Source organism: Capra hircus, chromosome 21 (assembly GCF_001704415.2).
Source record: "Capra hircus breed San Clemente chromosome 21, ASM170441v1, whole genome shotgun sequence".
NCBI classification, from domain to species: domain Eukaryota; kingdom Metazoa; phylum Chordata; class Mammalia; order Artiodactyla; family Bovidae; genus Capra; species Capra hircus.
Window position 1 is genome coordinate 10,366,520 of NC_030828.1, and position 24,023 is coordinate 10,390,542.

The following is a 24,023-nucleotide window of genomic DNA, read 5'->3' on the forward strand; positions in this document are numbered from 1 at the left end:
TTTAACCTGAATGGTTCAATGTGTTCCTGAAGAACCATGTTTACAGAATTAATTTGGTTATAAATATGAGAACAAATTTAGGCAACAAATTTAACTTGGTTTTTCCCTAAGGCAAGCTAATTCATAAAATCTGAAATATTGTTTTGGCCATGAAGTAATCTTTCCTCTAACTTAATAAGTAAATGGAGGGAGAAAACGTAATAAAGCTCAAATCACAGCAGCGAAAAAGTTAACACCTTAGTGGTGAATAGCCAAAATAAGAAAGAATGGGCTGTTGCCAGCAGGCAAAAGGTCCCAAACCTGCTAAACCTCTTTCTTAGAGCTGTAACACTCTTCTTTCAACTTATTCAACCTTTCACCCAATAGGTTTCTTTCTGTGACCTTTGAACCATAGTTATTTGTTTAGCATTGTGGTAATAGAGTTTGGAAATCTGAAAAACATTAAGTTAAATGCAAGGGTGTTGAGAAGGTGGAATTCTTTAAGTGAGCTGCAGAAATTCTATATGGTAGATTTAAACATTTTTCTTTTGTTTTTTTGTCCTCATTGGAGTAAGGGAAAAGAAAAATATTGTGGGTCTTTGGAAACATTATCAAAGTTTTCTTTCCTCTTTTAGTAAAAGGAAAGAAAGTTATTGATGATATGTATGTGTGAAGAGTGAAGGAAAGTAATGATCTCTTTTAGCATCAAATTTTTAAAAAATTATAAAAGTAAAAACTTAATAGGCCAGTCAAAATTTTAATTGAAGTTAGATATACTGCCAATAATCCTCAACCTGGAAAATATACTTTAATATTCATGTGATCATAATTTCCGATCTGTAAGATTATTAAATGCACAAGATTCTTACAGAAGTTTCTCTTTCTTTGCTGTGTTTAGTTTGGAGAATTTGTTTTGTTCTTCCTTCAGATATGTATGTAGATAAAATTTAGACCCTTATATTATGATTCTCTTGAAATAATATTAGCTGTATGTGAGACTTTGTGTTCAATTTAATAATGTTGTAATATAATTATATTAAAGGCACATGCTTATCACCCCCAAATATCATGATTAAAAAGTGCAAAACTTGAGAGTCAATGTCAGTAACTTTTTCTTTACAATAATTACGATCATTTAGAATACTGCCCTTTTCATTCACGTTTTTAGCTTCATGTCATCTGTGGCCTTTCTGCTGCCAGAGTTTTAGTGCTAAGACTTTTCTGGATTATTCTTAATAATTTGAAATTTAATATCTAATTGACCAGAGAGGAGCTTCTAATTTTTCGGTCAGGCAATGAGGATTGACAATGGTCAAAATGGTTATGTTACAGTCTTGTGTGAAAGTAACAAAACAAAATATTTGGCAATACCTCTACTCAAGTCAGCTTTAGAACTGCTTCTTTCTGGAATAATTTGAGGGATGCAAAAGTGTTTCTGATCTCTATTATCTGTGTATCTATCTGTCTGTCTATCATCAACCTATATTCTCTTTTTAAATAATTTTATTGATTCATTTTTGGCCGTGCTTGGTCACCATTACCGCGCGGGCTTTCTCTGGTTGTGGTGAGGGGGTGCCCAGTCTTCTCCCTGCAATGGTTTCTCGGGTGGCAGAGCACGGCTCTAGGGTGCCTGGGCTCGGTAGTCGAGGCATGTGGGCTCAGTGGTTGCAGCTCCCAAACTCTGGAGCACACGCTCTGCGGTACATGTGCTTAGCTGTTCCGATCAAGGATCGAACTGTGTCTCTTGCATTGGCAGGCAGGTTAATCACCACTGAGCCACCAGGGAATCTTATATCCTTATTTGTATCTACAGTACTCAGTCCCTTCATTTACTTACTTATTCAGAAAAACATACGGAGCATGTATTTCATGACTAGTACAATGCAAAGCACCAGACATAAAGACAGAAAGACAAATCTCAAAGAGCTCCGGATTGAAGCACTAAGCGTTAGTCACTCAGTCTCTGTGACTCCATGGACTGTGTAGCCCGCTAAGCTCCTCTGGCCAGGCAAGAATACTGGAGTGGTTAGCCAGTCCCTTCTCCAGGGGATCTTCCTGACCCAGAAATTAAACCCAGGTCTTCTGCATTGCAGGCAGGTTCTTTACCATCTGAGCCACCAGGGAAGCTCTAAAGCACTGAAGACCTTGGTGGAAGTCAGATAGATTAAAATATTAGGCCCGCTAAGCAGCTGCGGATCTACGCGGTGTGGTGGTGGCATGACACTGCTGGGGCTGCTGCTGAGTCGCTTCAGTCGTGTCCCACTCTGTGCCACCTATAGACGGCAGCCCACCAGGCTCCACCGTCCCCGGGATTCTCCAGGCAAGAACACTGGAGCGGGTTGCCATTGCCTTCTCCAATGCATGAAAGGGAAAAGTGAAAGGGAAGTCGCTCAGTCGTGTCCGACCCTCAGCGACCCCATGGACTGCAGCCCACCAGGCTCCTCCGCCCATGGGATTTTCCAGGCAAGAGTACTGGAGTGGGGTCCCATTGCCTCCTCCGGGCAATGACGCTAGACCTACAGTAACGATACCTGGGCTTTAGGCCTATGGCTCACCCCAGTTTGTACTAACTATTCTATGAAATACCTAGGATGGGTCTCTTTACTTCTCACCCTCCTCTTCAGTCATTAACTCTGTGTCCATAAAGTCTTAAAGGAGCCCTGGAAAAACAAAGGCATCAAGGCAACCCCTGCCACTAGCATGCTCTTCCTTGCGTTTCCACATTGTCTTTTGTGAACCTCCAGCGTCACATGGAGCACACTGGTTAGATATTTGTTTAGGTGTCATTTCCCCCCCTCTTCTTCTCGCCTCTGTATCCCTAGCTCCTAATGCGGTGCCAAGAGTGTAGCACGAGTCAATAAACATTTAAATAAATAACTGAAACGAACAACTAGGATGGAAAGGAACAGTGGAAAGAGAAACAGTATGAGTCTGGCAGTGATTATAATCTTACCTAAAAAGATGTATTATGTGTTCTCCATATTTTATTCTATAATAGAAATCTTATGCTTTGGCGGCATTCTGTACTGAAGGCAGCTTTCACCGGCCACATGGCCGTGTAACTCTATTAGAGTATGCTGTATGAGTGGTTGAAGGGCATATCAAAACAGAGAACTAATGTATGTGCACCCAGTACCCCATGGTACACAGAAGAGGACATGCTTCCCTTCCAAGTCCTCACTCTACTGGTGATTTATTGACACATGGCATCAGTCGCCTTCAGGACAACAAATAATCTAATAATCGGAAGCTTGTTTGGTCGCCTGAATAAAACTCCCAGACCGTTATGCCTACTGACATTAAACATCTAGGTCTTTTCAGATATTGATTACATTGCTGTTTCTACACACATAATTAGTTTCACCATTTTTACAAATCTCTCCAGTGAGTTTGGTCAAACAACCAGATAAGAGATTAATTTGTCTGATGAGCTTTACGTAATGTGTGCCTAATAAATATTTGTTGAGTTAGTGTTTTTACTGAGTTAATGAATTTGAGTAAACTGGTAAGTCTCTGAATATCAGAAATTCCATGAGTAAGAGTGACTGCATTGTCAACTGGATATTTTCAAATGAGTTGTCTTCAGAGAACAATATCCACGCTTAAGCTTGGGATAAATGGTCATATGCTGAACAAATGCACATATCAATTTCACAATCCGTGAATGCAGATATCAATAAAATTTAGAAATAAAATCCACCAACGTTTTTGAGGTATATGCAGTGCTCCTAAGATCTTTGTCTAAGGATTAGGCATCCCCAAGGATTAGGAAGATATGGTTTCAAGTTTTCATTTGTTTTAGGAACTTTTTGAGTTGAATTCTTATGAACTCAACAGCAACCTCAGAAGTTAATGCTCTTGAAAGGGAGGGAATGCTATATATTCCAATTCTATCAGTCACCATAATCTATCCAAGGATACTTCTCAATATATCATATTGACTGACTGCAACGTTTGTATGTATTTCTTCTTAAGAAAAATATATGCACAGGCACATAGAATTGTTGGGTGAACATGCTTCACTGTTATGGAAAAAAAAATTGCAATCCAAGTTATTTCTTAAACTTTTTGTTCAAATCAATTAGCAACATCAAAGAGATTGGTGTATTTGCTGTACTAGAATGATATTCAAAATTTAAACATTACTATGTCATTTTAGTAAAGGATGAGTCTATTTATGGATTTACTGAGGGCAAATTAAGGCCATTTGTGGATTTTCTTTCTTGGATGAAAAAAAAATTATCCTAGCTTTAAAGAACCATTTGTCTATCCTCTTTCCTCATGGGGTTTAAAAAATGTAGTACCAAGGAATTTCATTGATCCTATTTTATATCCCCAAGGATTTCTCAATGTCCTTTCCCAAGTATCTGCCATTTCCCATGAAGCTATATCCAACTTTTTGGTACACAGTGTCCCATTCTTGCTTAATCCCAACATGTGTCTAGAACTATTCTTAGCCATAGTCAGATTTTCTTCTAATGACTGGCTTTATATCCCCCCCCCTCCATTAATCAGCACCATTATAGAATATGACTAAGATTATATCAAAGGAATCTACAGCTCACTGATCTTTAGAAGGTCACTTCTTAGCTGTAATTTTTTAAAGCATTCAATTCCAGCTTCAAACAGAATTATGACTTGTTCACTGAAAAATTATAGTTTTCTTATCTCCTAGTATTTCCTCATCCTCACTTTAACTTCATGTGTTTGCGGTCTCAGAGATCCTTTTTGTTCCCTACATACGTTCTATTCTACTGATATTTACTTTGTCATTGATTCCTATCAATAACACGTTGGTGACTTGTTTTCTTCTGTCATGTACTTTCCCTTTTCAACTAGATGACATGGATTCGGATCTTCAAGATTGCTCTACTGTTTATTTTTTTTCTTCTTTTTTTAAATTTTAATTTTTACTTTATTTTACTTTACAATACTGTATTGGTTTTGCCATACATTGACATGAATCCACCACGGGTGTACATGCGATCCCAAACATGAAGCCCCCTCCCACCTCCCTCCCCACAACATCCCTCTGGGTCATCCCCGTGCACCAGCCCCAAGCATGCTGTATCCTGCATCGGACATAGACTGGTGATTCGATTCTTACATGATAGTATACATGTTTCAATGCCATTCTCCCACATCATCCCACCCTCTCCCTCTCCCTCTGAGTCCAAAAGTCCGCTATACACATCTGTGTCTTTTTTGCTGTCTTGCATACAGGGTCATCATTGCCATCTTTCTAAATTCCATATATATGTTAGTATACTGTATTGGTGTTTTTCTTTCTGGCTTACTTCACTCTGTATAATCGGCTCCAGTTTCATCCATCTCATTAGAACTGATTCAAATGTATTCTTTTTAACGGCTGTGTTCCACCCTGAACGCGCCCTATCTCGTCTGCTCTACTGTTTAGACGAATCTCTTAATTGAGTCTGCAGGTCTCTACCTTCTCTAAGCAATTTTCCACACAGCTACCTAAAATACAGCTCAGAAACTCTCATTGTTCCAGACATGGTTTGATGAATCTTTTGGATTCTACAACGTACATGAAAGCAACATCTTACCTCTTGACTTCCCAAGGCAGTTTGATTCTATGGATGTCTCCACTGTTCCACATACATCTCCTGTCTTTCACCCAGCCCCCAAGTTGTGTTTCTTCTCTTCCCATGTGGATAGAGCCTGCTAAAGGGCTGAGAATTGGAAATTACCATCGCTTACTGTCCTCGCTACACAGAAGATGGCTTCAGTAAGAAGCTCAAGTACATAGGAAAGATGAAAGGCTTTAGGGTCAGACAAACCTAGGGATGAGTCCCACTCCCCATCATTTCCAAGTTATGTCAATTCAAACATTTTAACTGGAAAATGGAGATAATCCAGCCCTTGAGAGATGAAATGAATGTCCAAGTGAAAGAATATTCTGGGAGAATGGAAGCATTTATTAATGAGTATCCTTTGGGTAATGATCAAGTTGAAAAAAAGAAAAAGAAACATTATGAGTTCCGTTATTGACTCTGCTGTGACTGTCTGGCCAACAGTGTTTTGTGGGCTGGGTCTGGTAGCCGTTAAGGCCAGTGGTTCAGAGAGGTCTAAGCTCCAGTCTGCTGCCCTAAGGGCCCCTGATTAGCAAGAGTCTTGACTTTTGGGTGAGATTTCCATGCCCTGGAAATTGTTTTCACTGCCAAATAGCTTCTCATTAGTTTTTTTCTTCTAAATAACATCTCACTTCAGATTTGCTCAGAACAGCAGATCAAAGAAAGTGTGTGAACTTTGGCCAGGGCAGGAGGCAAAAGAAGGAAGGGCGGTGACAGAGTGAAATTTATTTTCCAAACGGATTTTGTCAGGGCTGAAGACTTGTGAAGAAAGATTGTGCCCATCCTTTTATTTCACTTCCATTCATTAAAGTCTGCTGCTACCTGAAAAAAAAAAAAAATTTTGAGTCAAAAATAGAAACAGTATAACTTTTATTTTACTCCTTCCTATAAATACAGATTGCCAAAGTAGACTGTTCCTATGAAACCTTTAGTAAGCAGAAATGGTGTAAAGCCGAGAAGCAATTACCTTAGGACAAACTTGCTAATGGATGCATAAAATAAATCAAGACAAAGCACAGATGCTCACAGATGCAGTTCAGAGCTATGGCATCTTGACACGGAGCTGCTCAGTGCTGTTCCTGGGGAAGGAGCTTGGCAGTGTTCCTCTCATGCTTGGGATGTGTGAAGTCTGTAACGGTTCACCGAGAAATATGTATTGAACTCTAGTTTTGCTTTTTGTCTTTGTTGGGAGCTGGAGGGGCGGGGTAAAAGGTAAATTCTATTTTGAGTTCTTTTGGTTATCCAAAACAGGAACTAATAAAAGTCTTTTTTTAAAAAATAGGAGTATGGTAAAGCAAACTTTCAAAAAGTCGGGGATATCTACTGGAATCAAAGTGAGTTGAGTACCTTAACTAAAATGTATAATAAATATGTAAGTCTGATTGGTTAAAAATACATGGAGAAATGAATTGGAATCTCCACTTATAGAGCATGTATAATAATAGTGACATGTACTGTTTTGCTTTTCCAAAGTAAATGTGCCTTGTTCATTACACTTGGCCCTCATGATCCACCCTATCCATGAAATGGAATAGGGATCATTAAAAAAGAAAATGGTATTTCTCCCAAACATTGATCTGTTTATTGCGATTTGGCTAAACAATACTTTCCAATAACAAGTACATAGGAAAATCACATTTTCTTTTGAGTAAATGTGATTTTTCAAAGCACAAAAAATATATTTTTTCAGGTATATGTAAAGTTCTTATTATGGGTGAAATTTAAGACTGTTTCTGTTCAAGCGAAAATGTTCAGAAAATATAACATCACTATGAAAATATGAACTAAAATTTTCTCATTTCATTTGTTCAATTATTGTTGCATTTCTTCTGCTATATAGTGTGTATGTGTGTGTGTGTGTGTGTGTGTGTGTACAAAATCAAAGTATCCATGGTTTCTGTGTTTCCATTTAACAACATGTCTTGCAATATCATTGTATCTTAAGTATTCTTTGAAAACAAAATGCTTGATGATTTCATAATTTAACATAATAATAAAATCAATTGATTACCTCATGTTGCAAATTCAGTTTTTTTAAAATTTTTACTATTATCATGTCTTTTAGTTATTTTAAACATTTATGTTCAACTCCAGAGGCTAATGTTTTATAGTTAAACTTTTGTATCAGAGGGTATAAATTTTTTAAAAAAATGTATGTATTTCATCTAAGAACAGTTTTATTTAATAAGTTCACAGTTGGCCAACAATCTCATCAGATAGTGTTTTGAACAGGTTAAGATTTTTTATTCACAAGATAACCATGTAGAAAAAAAATAACACATTAAAAAAATATATAAATATATTTGATCATCACTGCTGTGTGAGAACCAGGAACTTCTTCAGGGAACTCTGCACATGATCATTATAACCTAGAGGAAAAGGCCAGGAGAGGAAAAGCCAGGAAACTTCTCCAGGGGACTAGTGGGTACACAAACACATGAGTTATAAGGAGTAACAGGTGAATTAGGAGTGACGTAATACAATTTAAGGCCTCTCTTCTATTCTCACCCCTTTCTTGGCTCCTAGATGACCAAAGAGTCTCTCATCACTCAAGCTCTTTGCTTCCTTTGAACCCGAGTTTGGTCTCCTTTATTGTTACACATTGTAGCATCATCAGTACATTACACTCAGGAACTCATTGAGAATAATATGTTTGTTGGGCCAAATTCTTTAATAACAAGATTAAACTATGTATCTACATTTTCATGCATATTCAGAAAACTGTGTCGAATGAATGAATTCTTTTTCTGAGTTATTAGCCTCTGAAGAATTTTCAATGACCAGGGCAAGTTGATGAAAATATCTCACCTCTTCTAGAGTTCCTGATTCTACCTCAAGTTATCCCTGAAAAGGGATTGTTATTGTTCAGTTGCTAAGTTGTGGCCATCTCTTTGTGACCTCATGAACTCCATTCTAGGATCCCCCATCTTTCACTGTTTCCCAGAGTTTGCTCAAACTCATGTGCATTGAATCGGTGATGCTATCCAACCATCTCACCCTCTGATGCCTCCTTCTCCTCCTATCCTTAATCTTTCCCAGTATCAGGATGTTCTCCAATGAGTTAGCCTTTTGCATCAGGTGGCCAAATTATTGGAGCTTTAGCTTCAGGATCAGTCCTTCCAGTGAATATTCAGGCTTAATTTCCTCTACGATTGACTGGTTGGATCTCCTTGTTCTCCAAGGGACTCTCAAGAGTCTTCTCTAGCACCATAATTTGAAAGCATCAATTCTTCGGCACTTAGCCTTCTTATGTTTCAACTCTCACACTGGTACATGACTACTGGAAAAACCATAGCTTTGACTATACAGAGCTTTGTCAGAGAAGCAATGTCTCTGCTTTTTAATACGCTGTCAAGTTTTGTCATAGCTTTCCTTCCAAGGAGCAAGCATCTTTTCATTTCATGGTCACAGTCTCCATCTGCAGTGATTTTGGAGCCCAAGAAAATAGTCTATTTCCATTGTTTCCCATCTAGTTTCCATGAAGTAATGGGGCTACATGCCATGATCTTAGTTTTTTTGAATGTTGTTTTAAGCCTGCTTTTCCACTCTTCTATTCACCTCCATCAAGAGGCTCTTAGTTCCTCTTTGCTTTTTGCCATTAAGGTGGTATTGTCTGCATAGCTGAGGCTATTGATATTTCTTCCAGCAATCTGAAAAGGGACAGCAGGATGAAAAAGACAAGCTCCTTTGCAATTGTGCTCTCTTATTTGTCTATGGAATTTCTCTTTATATTCTTAATATAGTAATTTTTTTTGTTAAAAAGATAGTGCATTTGGCAACACTTTTTAATTATAATAGAAAATAGAATCTATTAAAAAGGTTTTATGCCAGATTTTCTGGGTGGAAATAAGAAGCTACAACTTACTTTTTTCAATTTTGTGTTACAAATATCATTTAGAGAACTATCTGTTCAGAAAGGCTCCCTTGTGAACAATATCTTGGTTGAGTCACCATGATAAAGGTTAAAATCATCAGTTAAGTTTTTCAAAATTCAAATTTTCTTTTAAAATATTTATTCATCCAACTAGTCACTCTTTCATTCATTCAGCACAGAAAAAATACAGTGCTTCATAAGATTGGTGAAGGGAAAAGCAAATATAATTTAATTATTTGCTTGAAGAAAATGAGTCATCAAAATTTTATTTTGATATTAGAATAGAAATTTGAAAATGTATAGAAAACCGAAAAAATGAGGCAGAGTTCCTATGCATCTTATACCCAGTTCTCCCTATGAGTCACATCTGACCTTAGTATGATAAACATCACAATTAACGAATCAGTATTTATACATTGTAATTAACTAAAATTATGCTTTATCAAATTTGTTAAAGTCTTTACCTAATGTCCTCTTTATACCAGGCTGTGACATTTTTCTCTCATAAAGCAGATTTTCCCCTGTTTATGACCTTTCAAGTTTGAGGAGTACTGACCATGTATTTTGGGAGGCTTCGTATTTTGGGTGGCTTCTCAGTGGCTCAGTGGTAAAGAATCGACCTGCTTATGCAGGAGATGGAGACACATGTTTGTTCCCTGGGTCAGAAAGTTCCCCTGGAGCAGGAAATGGCAACCCAATCCCATATTCTTGCCTGAAAAAACGCACGGGCAGAGGAGCCTGGCGGGCTGCAGTCCATGGGGCTGCACCGTGTCTGACAGGACCGAGTGAATGAGCACACCTCTTCTGGCAATATACTTTATGGAATGCTGCTCAACTGGGATTTGTCTCATGTTTTCCTTGTGGTTAAACTGGAATTACAGGTTTTGGGTAAGAAGATAATCCAAAAAAGTGCCCTTCTCATCACATCTTATCAAAGGAATCTGCTGTCAACGTGACTCATCAGATTTCTCTACTGTAAAGTTATTATTTTCCCCCTCTTTTCATATTACTCTCTTAGAAAATCACAATGCATGGTACACACTAAAGGAATGGAGAGTTATGATCCATCTCACTGAGAGTGGAGTACCACATGAATTATTTGGAATTCTTCTACTTGGGAGACTTGTCTGTTCTTTTTTCTTTACTTATTGACTTATTTACTTTTTGCATATTGATAGCCAGTTATTCTTACATCACCAGTTGGAATCATTATCTTTTAACCATTGGATTTTCTTTGCATTTTTGTAAAAAAAAAAAATCAGTTGTCTATATTTGTATGGGCCTATTTCTGGGCTCTCTAATTCACACAATATCATGCTTTCAGGAATATTACAGCATTATATTAAACATCAAATCAGATAATGTGAGTCCTCTAATTTTGCTTTTCTTCTTCAGAATTATATAGACTATTATAAACCTTTTGTCTTTCCGAATAAACTTCAGACACAGCTTGTCAATTTGTACAAAATAGTTTGCTAAGATTTTGATTCTTGATTGAGATTGTCTAGCATCTGTAGATCAAACTGGGTATATCTGACATGTTAACATCACTGGATCTTTCAATTCATAAATTCAAAATATCTTTTCACTTATTTAGATCTTCTTTCTTTATTTTTTTACTGTATTTTGTCATTCTCTACATGTAGATTTTAGATATTTCTCCTCTTCAAATATACCTATTTAATGTTATAAACCTTCCTTTTGGCTCTGCTTTCACCATATTCTACAAATTTTGATAAGATGTATTTATTTTCAGAACATTTTTTCAGTTTTCCTGACAGCTTCTTTTTGACCCATTATGGGTTTCAAAACATCCATGGATTTAGTTTAATTTTTATTGTTGAATTTCTAAATACCGATTTCTGTTAATTTAATTTTACTTTAATTCCATGGTTGTCTGAGGATGTATTTTGTATGATTTCTATTTTTCTAAATTTGTTAATACAGGTCCAAAATCACTGCAGATGGTGATTGCAGCCATGAAATTAAAAGACGCTTACTCCTTGGAAGGAAAGTTATGACCAACCTAGATAGCATATTCAAAAGCAGAGACATTACTTTGCCGACTAAGGTCCGTCTAGTCAAGGCTATGGTTTTTCCTGTGGTCATGCACGGATGTGAGAGTTGGACTGTGAAGAAGGCTGAGCGCCGAAGAATTGATGCTTTTGAACTGTGGTGTTGGAGAAGACTCCTGAGAGTCCCTTGGACTGCAAGGAGATCCAACCAGTCCATTCTGAAGGAGATCAGCCCTGGGATTTCTTTGGAAGGAATGATGCTAAAGCTGAAACTCCAGTACTTTGGCCACCTCATGCAAAGAGTTGACTCATTGGAAAAGACTTTGATGCTGGGAGGGATTGGGGGCAAGAGGAGAAGGGGACGACAGAAGATGAGATGGCTGGATGGCATCACTGACTCGATGGACACGACTCTGAGTGAACACCGGGAGTTGGTGATGGACAGGGAGGCCTGGCATGCTGCGATTCATGGGGTCACAAAGAGTCGGACACGACTGAACGACTGAACTGAACTGAACTGAACTGAATACAGGTCATCAGTTTTTTTAAGCCAGAATTTCTACTTTATTGATATATTCAGTTTCAACTTCTCAGATTTGAATAACCTACCATATTTTAAAAAATGGTCTGTTAAACATGATGCCCATGAATTCTGTTAATAAGAGCCGCAGTAGACATGCAGATCATTACACTAGCATTTGCTGTGGGAAGCATTATAGGAAGTCAAAGTCACTGGCCTGGCGTAGGAGTCAGAGCCCCGACAGGGCACACTCTCTGAGCTGATGCTTTGCCATCAGGAGGAGGGAAGTCATGACCAGATCTTCATTTTTCTTTTCATTTATGAATGGGAAATCTCATAGGTTTAGCTAATCAAAAATTCTGTTTAAGGACTTGAATTAAGTTTTTGATCTATAAAGAGTGAACTGCTCCTCATCCTATGAATCTGGAATGTTCTTCACCTTCAGGAAAAACATCTCAGTAATACTAGGATGCTAATAGGAACTGGAGGACACCCAAACCCTGACAGGTCCAAAGACATGCAACCCATTGAGATATTTCGGCTTCATATTTCCTTAATTCCAGGTGATCACCACATTTTTTTGTCTTTTCTCCCTGGCCATTCTCTTCTGTGTCCCTTATTGTGATTGTCAGATCAAACATGGTGGCGTTCCTTGGACGCATTTTGTTCCTTCATGCTTCCGTTTACTGTGTTCTATGGGAACATTATACAGATATCTTTTGGGGTTCCATTCTTAACTCTTATTTAAGACACCACCAAATGATATCATCTTTCAAGCTGTCATAGAAGTTGGCAAGCACCTCGGTTATGACACCCTGCAGTGTTATCTTTTTCTATGTTTATCTGTTTCCTGCCTGATCTACTCCAGGAGGATGCAAACTCTTGTCAGGTAAGTTTATGTTTTATCCATCTCTGTGTCCCTATAGCACAGAGAAGGAAATGGCAACCCACTCCAGTGTTCTTGCCTGGAGAATCCCAGGGCCAGACACGACTGAAATGACTTAGCAGTAGCAGCAGCAGTGCCCCTATAGCAATTAAAAGACACTGGGTGCTCAGACGGTAAAGCGTCTGCCTTCAGTGCATGAGACCTGGGTTCAATTCCCTGGAAGATCTCCTGGAGAAGGAAATGGCAACCCACTCCAGTATTCTTGCCTGAAAATCCCATGGACAGAGGAGCCTGGTGGGTTACAGTCCATGGGGTCGCAAAGAGTCGGACACAACTGAGCTACTTCACTTTCTATTGAATGAAAAAATAAACGAACAACTATATGATGAAGTGGAGTTCAAAGTGTGATAGTTCTCTATCTCCCATATGGAGTCGGTAATAGTGGGGTCAGTGTTTTGTCTAAATTAGAAGATTTTAGAGAAAACATAGGACAGAAAAGACAGAGAAAAAACTGATGACATCAAGTTTAGTCCAATTAGCGCAGTCCCTATAGAGCTCCTCTTAGGAGCATTTTTGTTTGTTTGTTTGTTTCAAACTGAAGTATAATTGCTTTACAATGTTGTGTTTCTCCTGTTGCACACCAAAGTGAATAAACTATATACATACATACATCCCCTCCCTCTTTTTAAATTAATTAATTTTTTGAGTTTACCTTTGATTTAAAAAAAATTTTAACTGGAGCATAATTGCTTCACAATGTTGTGCTGGTTTCTGCCTTACAACAACATGAATCAGCTATAAGCATACACAGATTCCCTTTCTCTTAAGTTTCTCTCCAAGCCACCCCCCATCCCACCCCTTTGGGTCAAAACAGAGTACTGAGCTGAGCTCTCCATGCTATACAGAAGCTTCCCACTAGCTGTCTGTTTTACACATAGTAGCAGATAAATGTGAATTCTCATCTCATAATTCATCCCACCCCCTTCCCTCTTTGTGTCTGAACATCCATTCTCTACATCTGCGTCTCCATTCTTGGCCTGCACCTTATACTTCCTTTCATTTTGGAGGCCTTGAACAGACAACTGGGTCTGTATTAACTCCTTTCTAAGATCCCCGCAAGTATTTCCAAACCTTAACCTTACTGTAAGGCTACTGAAGACACCTGAATGACTTCAGGGTAAAGATTCACTTCTCACAGATTCAAAGTATAAACTAGAACTAGAGCTTTGTAGAACGAATAAAACAGTGAAAACCAAAATGCTTTCCAGGTGTTTTAGCCATCAATCCTAGCTTCCAATCCCGTCCCTCCCTCCTGATTCTACTCATGGGGGGTTGTCTTAAAGGAGGCATATACAGAGTTTCTTTTTTCAAAGTTAGATGATTGCTACTTTTCTAAATAATAGGCAAGAGAATTCTGAGTCATTCAACAAAGTGCTCGTGACCAAACTCTCTTGGAAGAGGGGAAAAGCATGTTCATGCTCTCATTTTCTCTCAGTTTGTAAAAGTGACTCTGATCCAGCTGAAATCTGGGCAAAGATTGTGTGTCTGTGTGTGTGTGAGTGCGCACATGTACACGCCTACATTTCTCTCTTTTTCTGGACAGCCTCCAGTTACACAGTCTTGAAGGCTGGTATCATGTTCCCCTTCTTTCCTTCTTATTTCTTCCATCCTGATAGCAAGACCTCTCAGTCCCCCCTTCTTTCTGTGGTTCCCAGAGAGGGACGTGAGTTTTGAAAGTGTCAAGGCAGTGTAAATGCTGATGTATAGGCCACAGTTGTTTCTCTGAAAAGGCCTTCAGAGTCCTCCCCTCTCCTCTGTTCCCTTCAAGTTGGAATGATTCATCAGCTGGCCTTTTGCAAGAAAAGAAGCTGGCCTGAGGTCTTGGGCCTTTGACCTCCGTGAAGAGAAAGGTTACACCGAGCGCAACTGTGCAAGGGCCAGGGCGGCAGCCACGGGCATAGAAACCCGAGGTGGGGGCGCCAGGCCCGGGGAGGGGGCTGGTGGGAAAGAGGGGGGATTCAGCAAAGTGAAGAGTCTATTTCTAAGAGACTCAGTGGATCAGCTGACAGCCGGGGTCAGGGGTCATATTTATGCTTGATTCCCTGAGCATGTTACAGTAACATCTGCTTGTTATCGGTCTTGAGGGAGCAGGCGTGGGGACCAGGCACATTGACCTCCTTCTATCAAAGCAGGCGGGAGAAGAGATTAGGGGTCCCTATTAATGTTTGTGTTAGACTTAATGCCTCCCCCCCTCTCCTGAGCCTGATTTGCCAGCTTTCCCCTTTTTCTTTTTGTCATCTTGCGAAACATTTAAATGAGCCCTGTTGTTGTCAGTGGTAGAGCATTGGAAATTGCAGAAAAGAAAGTTAGGTTTCAATCAGAGGAAAATCTTGGTGAAAAATACACAGTGAGAAAGAGAAAAAAAATCAACAACCCAGGAAATTCCTCACATGCTGGAAGCGAATTGTTTCATAGAAACGTCTCGGTTTTGGACATCGTACATAGAATTAAAAAATCGGTTGTAATTGTGTTCTGTCACTTTCTGCAAAAAACTCCCTAACAGGAAACGTGGTTTGGTCATTCAGTTACCAGGGAATTCAACTTTAATGTAGGATTTGCCTCAAGGTTGGTGTCATCAACTCAAAACAAGGATAGAAGCCACCATTGGAGTGGGGTTGAGGGTGGGATAGTAATTTTTCCCTTTGATTAACCTTTTTAATTTGAGCCACTTTTGTGACTTTTCCACAAATTTCCCTAAAAAAATTTTCCTTCTGTCAAAAATGAATTATAGCTTTTACGTGCAAATATTTCCCCATCTCCAATTTCTCTGGCCAAACTAATAATCCACGGAAACATAAAGCAATTTCTGAAAATCAGGCTGAAGAAAGAAGAAAATGCACTAAGCTGCTAAGTTCTTTTTTCTTCATTTTCTGAAACAAAGAAACAAACAAACGAACAAAAAAAAAAAAACACTTGCTGTGTGCCTGCTGGCTTCTAGAAGGAACAATTATCTATAATCTTGTTTCCAATTTCCATGATTTCTGTTCAGAAGTTTCTGGAAGGTCTCTTGTAAAAATCTCTTGGTCCGCTGTAGATGGAGCATACATAATTGATACCTAGTAGATTCCTTAACCACTTATGTGACATTTTGTTTTAGCCTCAAGCCTTGCACGGAGGAATAAAATTTGGGAGTGAAGGAAGAGGTTGGAGATAGAGGATATTATTTTTAGCTAAAAAAAAAAAAAGAAAGTTAAAATAAGCAAACCTGATTTCATGGAAGGCAGCCACCTCTGGGGTCCAAATCCATGGCAAAGTTCACACAGTCCAACTTCCATGTAACTGTATGAAAACAACATGTTTGCTATTTATAAGGAATTGCCTTGGGGAAACCAGCTTTAAAAAGGAGGATAGATTGTTCTGAGGGAAACTGGATGTGAGTGGATGGGGCCTCTTTAAAGGTAAGGGCTTAGATGTGTGTGTACGTGTGTGTGTGAAGTAGTGGTGGGATGGGTGATGGGAGTCGCTGTTCAAAACCACTTTGTGATTATAAATAATAACAAAAAATTCAATCGGAAGTGCGTTCTGCCAAACTGGACAATAAAGCTCCTGGCAGGGCATTGAGATTTTCTTAATCAGGGTCAGACCCACATGCATAAGGCCAATGAGTTCAGTGGGAAAAAACGACTCTTCTTCCCCGTTTTTTTCCCCTTTCCTTTTTTCTTTCATTTGGAAGGGACCCCCTCATAAACATGCAGAGCAATTTTCCAGTACATTAACCCAGGAGGGATCCTCTCTCTGTCGGCTCAAGAGACAGAGAAGTTGAGAACCAGGGTGAGGGGAAGATGGATGAGCCTGGGATATAAGAGAGGGCAGTTTTTCCACTGTCCTGCCCTGTACACCTAGGACAAAGACTTCATTGACTGCCATGCTTGACATCAGCCTCATAAACTAGTAGTCAGGCACAAAGGGTCTGACACTTGAAAGTACAAGTCCCTGCCTTCTTTCTATTGCAGCTGTGCAGGGGGGTTGGGCCTAACAGTGGTGCCCCTTTGTCAGCCCACAGGACAAGAGGTGAAGATAAATAGTATTGACTTTAAGGTAGCCACCCAATCTTGCTATTTCCCCAAAGACAACACTTCCTCTCAGGCCGCACATCACGGCCCCAGGAGATGTAGCCATCTTCCCTTTGGCCAGGGAGCTAGGGTAGAGTAGGCCTGGGTAGCAATGAGGGTGCAGGGTGGACGTGTAGCTGGAGGGAAGGGAAGAAGACAGGGGCAAGTACAGAGTCGTGGGATCTGTTCCTTGTCCTCTGTGAGGAGGTGGTATGGTTTCCATGCATTCCAGCTTGGTCACAGTGGTTTCTTTCATTCTCTTGAGATCCCCAGAAATGGTCCTAGAGGGAAAAAAAAAACAAATGCAAGAGGCAAGACTGAAAACCATGTACATTGATATGATCCAAAAGATAGGAAAAAAAAAAAAAAAGCAACAACTCACATTGGTATCTCTGATTATCACACGGCCAGACAGCACAATGCTTTTCTGAGAACATTTTGGCAATAAAACTTTAAAACAAGCACATCAGTTGAATGCAATCATTTAAGAATCGTATGTGCTGAAGGCAGGGACACAGCTGTGTGATTTGTTGAGGTTTGATTGATGCAACCGCTAGTTTTTTTCATTATTATTTTCTTCATCATTAGTTTTTACTTGATGCATTTTATTTTTTTTTATTTGCAGCTGCATAGGTAAACTTTTTTGTATCATTTCTATCTGCGTTAGAAGAGAAGGGATTTGAAATCCAGAACACCGAACCCATTTGGATTTGGAGGCTTATGGGCTGTGCTTAGTCACTCAGTTGTGTTTGACTCTTTGTGACTCTGTAGACTGCAGCCAGCCAGGCTCCTCTGTCCATGGGGATTCTCCAGGCAAGAATACTGGAGTGGGTTGCCAAGCCCTTCTCCAAGGGATCTTCCCAACCCAGGGATCAAACCCTGGTCTCTCACATCGCAGGCAGATTTTTTCCTGACTGAGCCACCAGGGAACCTCTTGATGGCTTATGACGAAGTTCAACAGCTTAGAGAAGATCACTCTTCCTGGAGGTCTTTCTAGACCTTCTGAAGGCAGGATGCTATTTCAGATGTCTTTTCATCCTCTAAAGAGGCTCAACAGACGATGATTTATGAGCCATCCTCAATGACAAGCGTCCATCTCAAGTTAAACCTCTTGTCTTCAGAGTGGACTTACAGGTCTCAGAGCAGACAGGTTCTAAAGAGCTCTCCAAAAATATTTTATGTACACAGAAAGAAGGGTGTGGTAGCTCAAATCCCTACAGGTCCCATGTTCAGGCTGAAGAAAGGTTACAGTTAGGATGTGAACACCTGAGAGGAGTTCCATTTAAACCCTAACAGTGGAACTCAGATCAATCACACATTAGCTGTTTTATAAAATCTAGCTTCCCTTCCCTTCCCATTGCCTTTTCAAAATTTCTCAGTTTAGCGCCTCCTTCTATTGACAACTCCACTTTACATCATTTGAGAATATATCCTTTATCCAAGTTATTTCAAGAACTCTATTCTCTAAAACTGTGCTATAATTTCATTTTAGAGAACACTGCTTGAGGCTAAGATATAAAGAGATCACATTGATAGGAAACTGTTTGAGATTAGCTCCTTTCTATGAATCTTTTAAGTAAACATATTTACTCTAAAAACTAATAGTTTCAAGTTGAGAACAAGTTTCTTGAAAATAGAGGACATATTGACTAGCTTCGATTCACACTCATTTAACCTCCTCTTTAAGGGAGTCCTATAGCTGATACATGTCATGAACTTAGAATATCTGTTTTGAACTTGATTTGCCTTTGAACAATTATGTGGCAACAGTTTTGTGCATGTGTGTTCAGTTGTGTCCGACTCTTTTGTGATCTCACGGACCATAGAGCACCAGACTCCTCTGTCATGGGATTTTCCAGCTAGAATACTGGAGTGGGTTGCCATTTCCTCTTCCAGGAGATATTCCTGGTATCAACCCTGAGTCTCCTGCATTGGCAGGCAGATTCTTTAGCACTGAGGCACCTGGGAAGCCCGGCAATAATTTAGACTTACTGATAAAAGCATTATGTCTGGAAGGAGGCAGATTTCATTCATTGCCTTTTGTTTCCACTTCTGGAGTTCCTAAATTCATTATTTCCAGGATCTAGTCATGTTTACTTACACTTCAATAGAGCCTTGATTGTTTCCAGAAACCTACAAGTTATCGCAGAGTGACACTTTTATTTTCATATCTCAGAGATGGTTTATGGGGCAAACTGCAAGGTGAGCGTAACTTTGTCCCTCTGCCTCTGCCTAATGCCCCCTTCCTCTTCCCAGAGCCATTGGGTCTTCATTTCTCTGGGCTCTTGGATATTCCTCTGGGGTCTCTTCATCCTTTGCCCTCCAGACTCTCAAACTGACATTCTGCCTAGAACATCATTTGGCAACTCTCAGATGTGAAGTGCTAAGTATCCTTATAGCAGGGGGAAAAAAAAAAAAAAACTGAACAGAAGTAAACAGAAACCTAGTTTGTAGTTATAGGAAAGAGAAGTGAAGGTTATGTCTAGGGGATTTTCATGGGATGATGAGATGTGACCTACTGGGAAATTTGTTTCACTTTTCCTTGTCCATTTTTGCCTCTTCTAGTCCACTCTTTTCCAGAGAGTACGTTGTTTCACAGGTTTTCATTGAGAAAATTCTGAAATAGATATTGAGCATTCTAAGCAGATCTTCTCAAAAGCGGCAAAGGGATTAGCCTTGACTCTCCTCTTTCCCTATGCTATCCATTTTATTTCTGCCTCTTGACTCAAAACCCAGAAGGAACTTTCCATCAGAGGTTATCTGTCAAACCCTAGGGTAGGAAATATCTCTTAATATTTTCTTCTGAGTCTCTTCTTCCTGAGAGGCCACAATTTTGTGGGGAAAGCTCACGGATTGGGTGTTGGGCAGGCTTCCGTTCTAGTCTAATCCAGTCTAGTCTGTGCTCTCTTCATTGAACTTAGACACTCATTTCATCTCCCTCAGTTTTCTTGTCTGTAAGATGGACAAACTACACATATCTGTATGATTTTCTTTCTTTCTTTCTTGTCCCTTATGTTCTAACAGTGGACTGCATTTTTTTCCCATTATAATTATGGGAAATAAGTATGTTTAAACAAACAAGTAAACACTGAAAAATATAATCTCAATTTTGGGTATTGTTGGTATCACAACTGGAAAGGTCCATGAATTTGATGTATATACATGACCAAACATTTCCTGTCTTCTTTATTTAGACCTGGGTCATGCACTTGGAATTGATATGTTTTGGGAGTTTTTCAAAGTTCTAGTTGAGGACACGTGGTTTTGTAAACACACCATTAAAAGCTAACTTACTGGGCAGAGACCCTCGCATGTGCTTGTCCCATGGGATTCAGCGACTGGCCTGACTTTCCTAGTCTGAATCAGAGTTTAAAAATTCTTTTAAATAAACATTTGTGTTCTGCCTTGCCCAAGGTCTTTCTGACAAAAATATATTTTTATTTGCATACTATTTGACATTTATTTTAGGTAAAAGATCTATTTCAGCCCATTTGTATTTATGCTGATACAGGCTGTGGGCCACTTTGTCCCTCTGGTGTGTGTACTGGGAGCTGAATTGAGCCAGGAGGCCTTACTTTGTCTCTCACTAACTGTCTCCTCGAGCTAGACTGTGGCTTCAAGGAAAAGAAAGAGAACTCTCTCTGTACAAAGCACAGTGCAGGCCCCATGCTCTGTATCCTTGTAGAACCAAGGCCAGGGAAATATGAACAAAGTGAAGTAAGTCATAAAGAGAAAAGCAAATATTATATATATTAACTCACATGTGTGGAATCTAGAAAAATAACCCAGATGATCTTATTTGCAAAGCTGAAATAGATACACAGATTTAGAGAACAAAGATATGGACACCAAATGGGGAAAGGAAGGATGGGATGTGTTGGGAGTCTGGGACTGACATAAACACACTGCTATGCGTAAGACAGATAACAAATAAGAACTGACTGTACAGTGCTGGGAACTCTGTTCAGTGTTCTCTGGTGACCTAGAAGGGATGGAAATACAAAAGAGAAGGGATATATGTATTCATATAGCTGATTCACTTTTGCTGCACAGCAGACACTAACACAAAATTGTAAAGCAACTATATGCCAATAAAAGAAATTTAAAAAGAATGGCTGCCTTGGTTTTGTCCCTCTTCTCCTTGATGTTGGCCCCAGAAACTTCTGTTAAGAGCCTGTGGATACCTATGAATCTTGATACTGAACTTACAAGGACATGGATCACTTGCATTAAAGGGTTAATTGTTGCTTCTAACTCTCTAATTTTGCCTTCCCCTCAGTGATTCAACCTCACATGACAGACTTACATGTCCAATTTGATGACCTGTGAACCTCAAACTCCACCTATGTTAAACTCACTTCCAGTCTCCCCTTAGAAAAGCAAGCTCTGCTCTCTCTTTCATTTTCCCATTTCTATAATTATCATTGCTTTTGTTATCCAAACTCAGAAATTTAGCTGCATCTCTGATTTTTCTTCCTTCTCTTTTCCGTATGTGGCAGCAGCGATCTGTTCCTACTGAGTCTTCTCGCTTCTGCATCCTGAGTCTATCCTATCTCTATGGCCCTGTTCAGTTGAGGCTCTCAGACGTTCATTGCCAAATTACTGCAGTAACACCCGAGGTGAGTTTCTTTTGCATCGCTTACCTAGCACACTTCTCCATTCCAGCCATCTCTTTGCTGTGTATGTTCCAGCACCTGTGCCTCAATCTAGTTTCCTACCCAGAAGGAGGTCGCTTTTGTTCCCTTGTACCTTTCAGCTCACATTCCTCAGCAAGTCTGCCTTGATTTCTCTAGAGATGAGTGAGCATGCACCCTCTGGATACCAACTGCACCATTAGTCTTGATATCAAATACTTCATTATTCTCATTTGAGAAAACACATAAAACACCTAATGTAGCTTTCTAGAAGCTGTTTGAGTTGTGAACAAGATGGTATGAAGTTTACAAATCAGGTCAGGAAATTCACTAGAGAGGTAGGTGGTAACAATAAGACACTCTCATGTGCTAGGAAATATTCTAATCATTTATTGTCATTGACACAGTGAGTCAATAACCCTATGAGGCTGTTACTCAGGATTTCATTTCATAGATGTGAAAATAGAGGTGCAAACAGGCTCAGCCCAATGAAGAACAAGTTTTACAAGAATGACAAAGGATTGTGAAAGCTTGGTAGGAGAGATGACTCCTGTCCGGTGGAAATAAATGTTATGAAGGAGGTTTAAAGGAAGAGGAAAGTGATTTGGTATTTTCCAAGTAACTAATTAGAAATGTTCCGTCTTTTAGTCTTATATTATTGTAGTTCTATGAGTTCATCTTTGCACTCCTAATTGGATGGGTCACTCCTTAGGACAGATATGAATTCTCTTTGTTTTCTCCACAGCTTCTAACCCAGTGGTTTTCATATAGCAGTTGTATGTTGATAGATGCTTAATTACCTTCTGCTGTCTTGAGCACAGAGATGCTGCATTTCAGGGTCTTTTTTTTGTTGTTGCTTTGTTTTCTCACCATTTCTAGATATATATACTGAATCAGTCATTTATTTTGATTTTGGGGAAATAATTTACTTAGTGTATATACTGTGTATATGCCTATATAGATTAAATAGCAATGACATTTAAATTTTTGACTAATTTCAAGATAGAATACTTTTGAATCAGTTTTCCTTCAATCACCCTAATCAAATTTTTGCCAAGTAAGAATGGACTTACAACATAAGGAATTAAGTGAGCCAATGTTGTTGTTCAGCTGCTGAGTTGTGTCAACCCTTTGTGACCCCATGGACTGCAGCATGCTAGCCTTCCCTGCCCTTCACCATCTCCCGGAGTTTGCTCAAACTCATGTCCATCGAGTCAGTTGTGCCATCGAACCATCTCATCCTCTGTCACCTCCTTCCCTTTCTGCCCTCAATCTTTCCCAGCATCAGGGTTTTCCCCAATGGGTTGGATCTTCGCATCAGGTGGCCAAAGTATTGGAGCTTCAGCTTCAGCATCAGTCCTTCCTATGGGCCAATATAAGTTAGTAAAGATTTTCACAGAACCATGTTCCCTACAGCTTCTCATTCTGATGGTATGTCCTTTCTAATGTTCCAGTGACTTTCTCACAGGGTTGTTGAGAGGATTAAATGTAATGAAAAGTTAATCAGAAAAGAAAAGAGTTTAACATATAGTCATTTCGTATTTGTTAAATGTCATCGTCACCGTCAGCGGTGTTATCTTCAGTGCTATTATCAGCTTCATTGTCTTCATCACCATCATCCTCATCACCAGCGTCACCATCATCAGCATCATCCGTTATTACCCCTTATATACATGATCTGTGAATGTCATTGGTTCTCGGTGACCAAAATTACAACCATGGTTCTAGTGTTAATGTGATGCTATGTCGGGCTGAGTGGTCTTAGTAAAGGACTTACAATACTAGACTCAGGTGATTTTCCCAGAGCAAAGACTTTGTTGTACTTCATTAATATACAACTAGGAACCATTGCTTCTCACGTATCACATATGACTTTCTTCCGTGGGAGGGTGAGCTGCAGTGTCTTCTGCTTGATGAAATTAGCTATGACTCCCTACACACTCTCATCTCCAAGTTGACCGTCATTAGCATCCTTCATCCCCAAATGGATTCACTTACAAGCCATTCAACAAATAAATACATTTATATTTAAGTTCCTTTTAAAGTTTACTAGCAATTGATAGCTTTGAAATTTCTAAAATGAAGCTGAATTTATGGTTAGCCAGCAAATTTTTTTGTTAAACAAATCACACATCCTTTAAACTAAATGCAACTGAAAACTATGCAAAAAAAAAAAAAAAAGAAATTATTTGTAATTTAAGTGAAAAATAAAGGTAAGGTAAGATCTATTTTGCTTGTGATTCTTTTATCCTTTCCAAGGGCAACTACTACATATTTAAATAAAAGAAGTGATCTGTTGAATGATATCTATTGAAAACAGTCTTGTCCAGAAAGTTACATGTTCGGAAATATAATTTGACTTTCTTTTCTGAAATCATCTGAAATAAAAATAATGTAAAGCATTTTAGA

At 39.2% G+C, this 24,023-nt stretch overlaps 1 long non-coding RNA gene across 1 annotated transcript in view; it reads right to left on the reverse strand.

Annotated features, from left to right (window-relative positions):
• The window catches only part of LOC106503340, a 202,044-nt gene continuing 195,184 nt past the window's right edge, over positions 17,164-24,023 (reverse strand). Inside the window, exon 3 of the long non-coding RNA XR_001919834.1 lies at positions 17,164-17,261. This is a non-coding gene — a long non-coding RNA (uncharacterized LOC106503340). The remainder of the gene's footprint in view (positions 17,262-24,023) is intronic.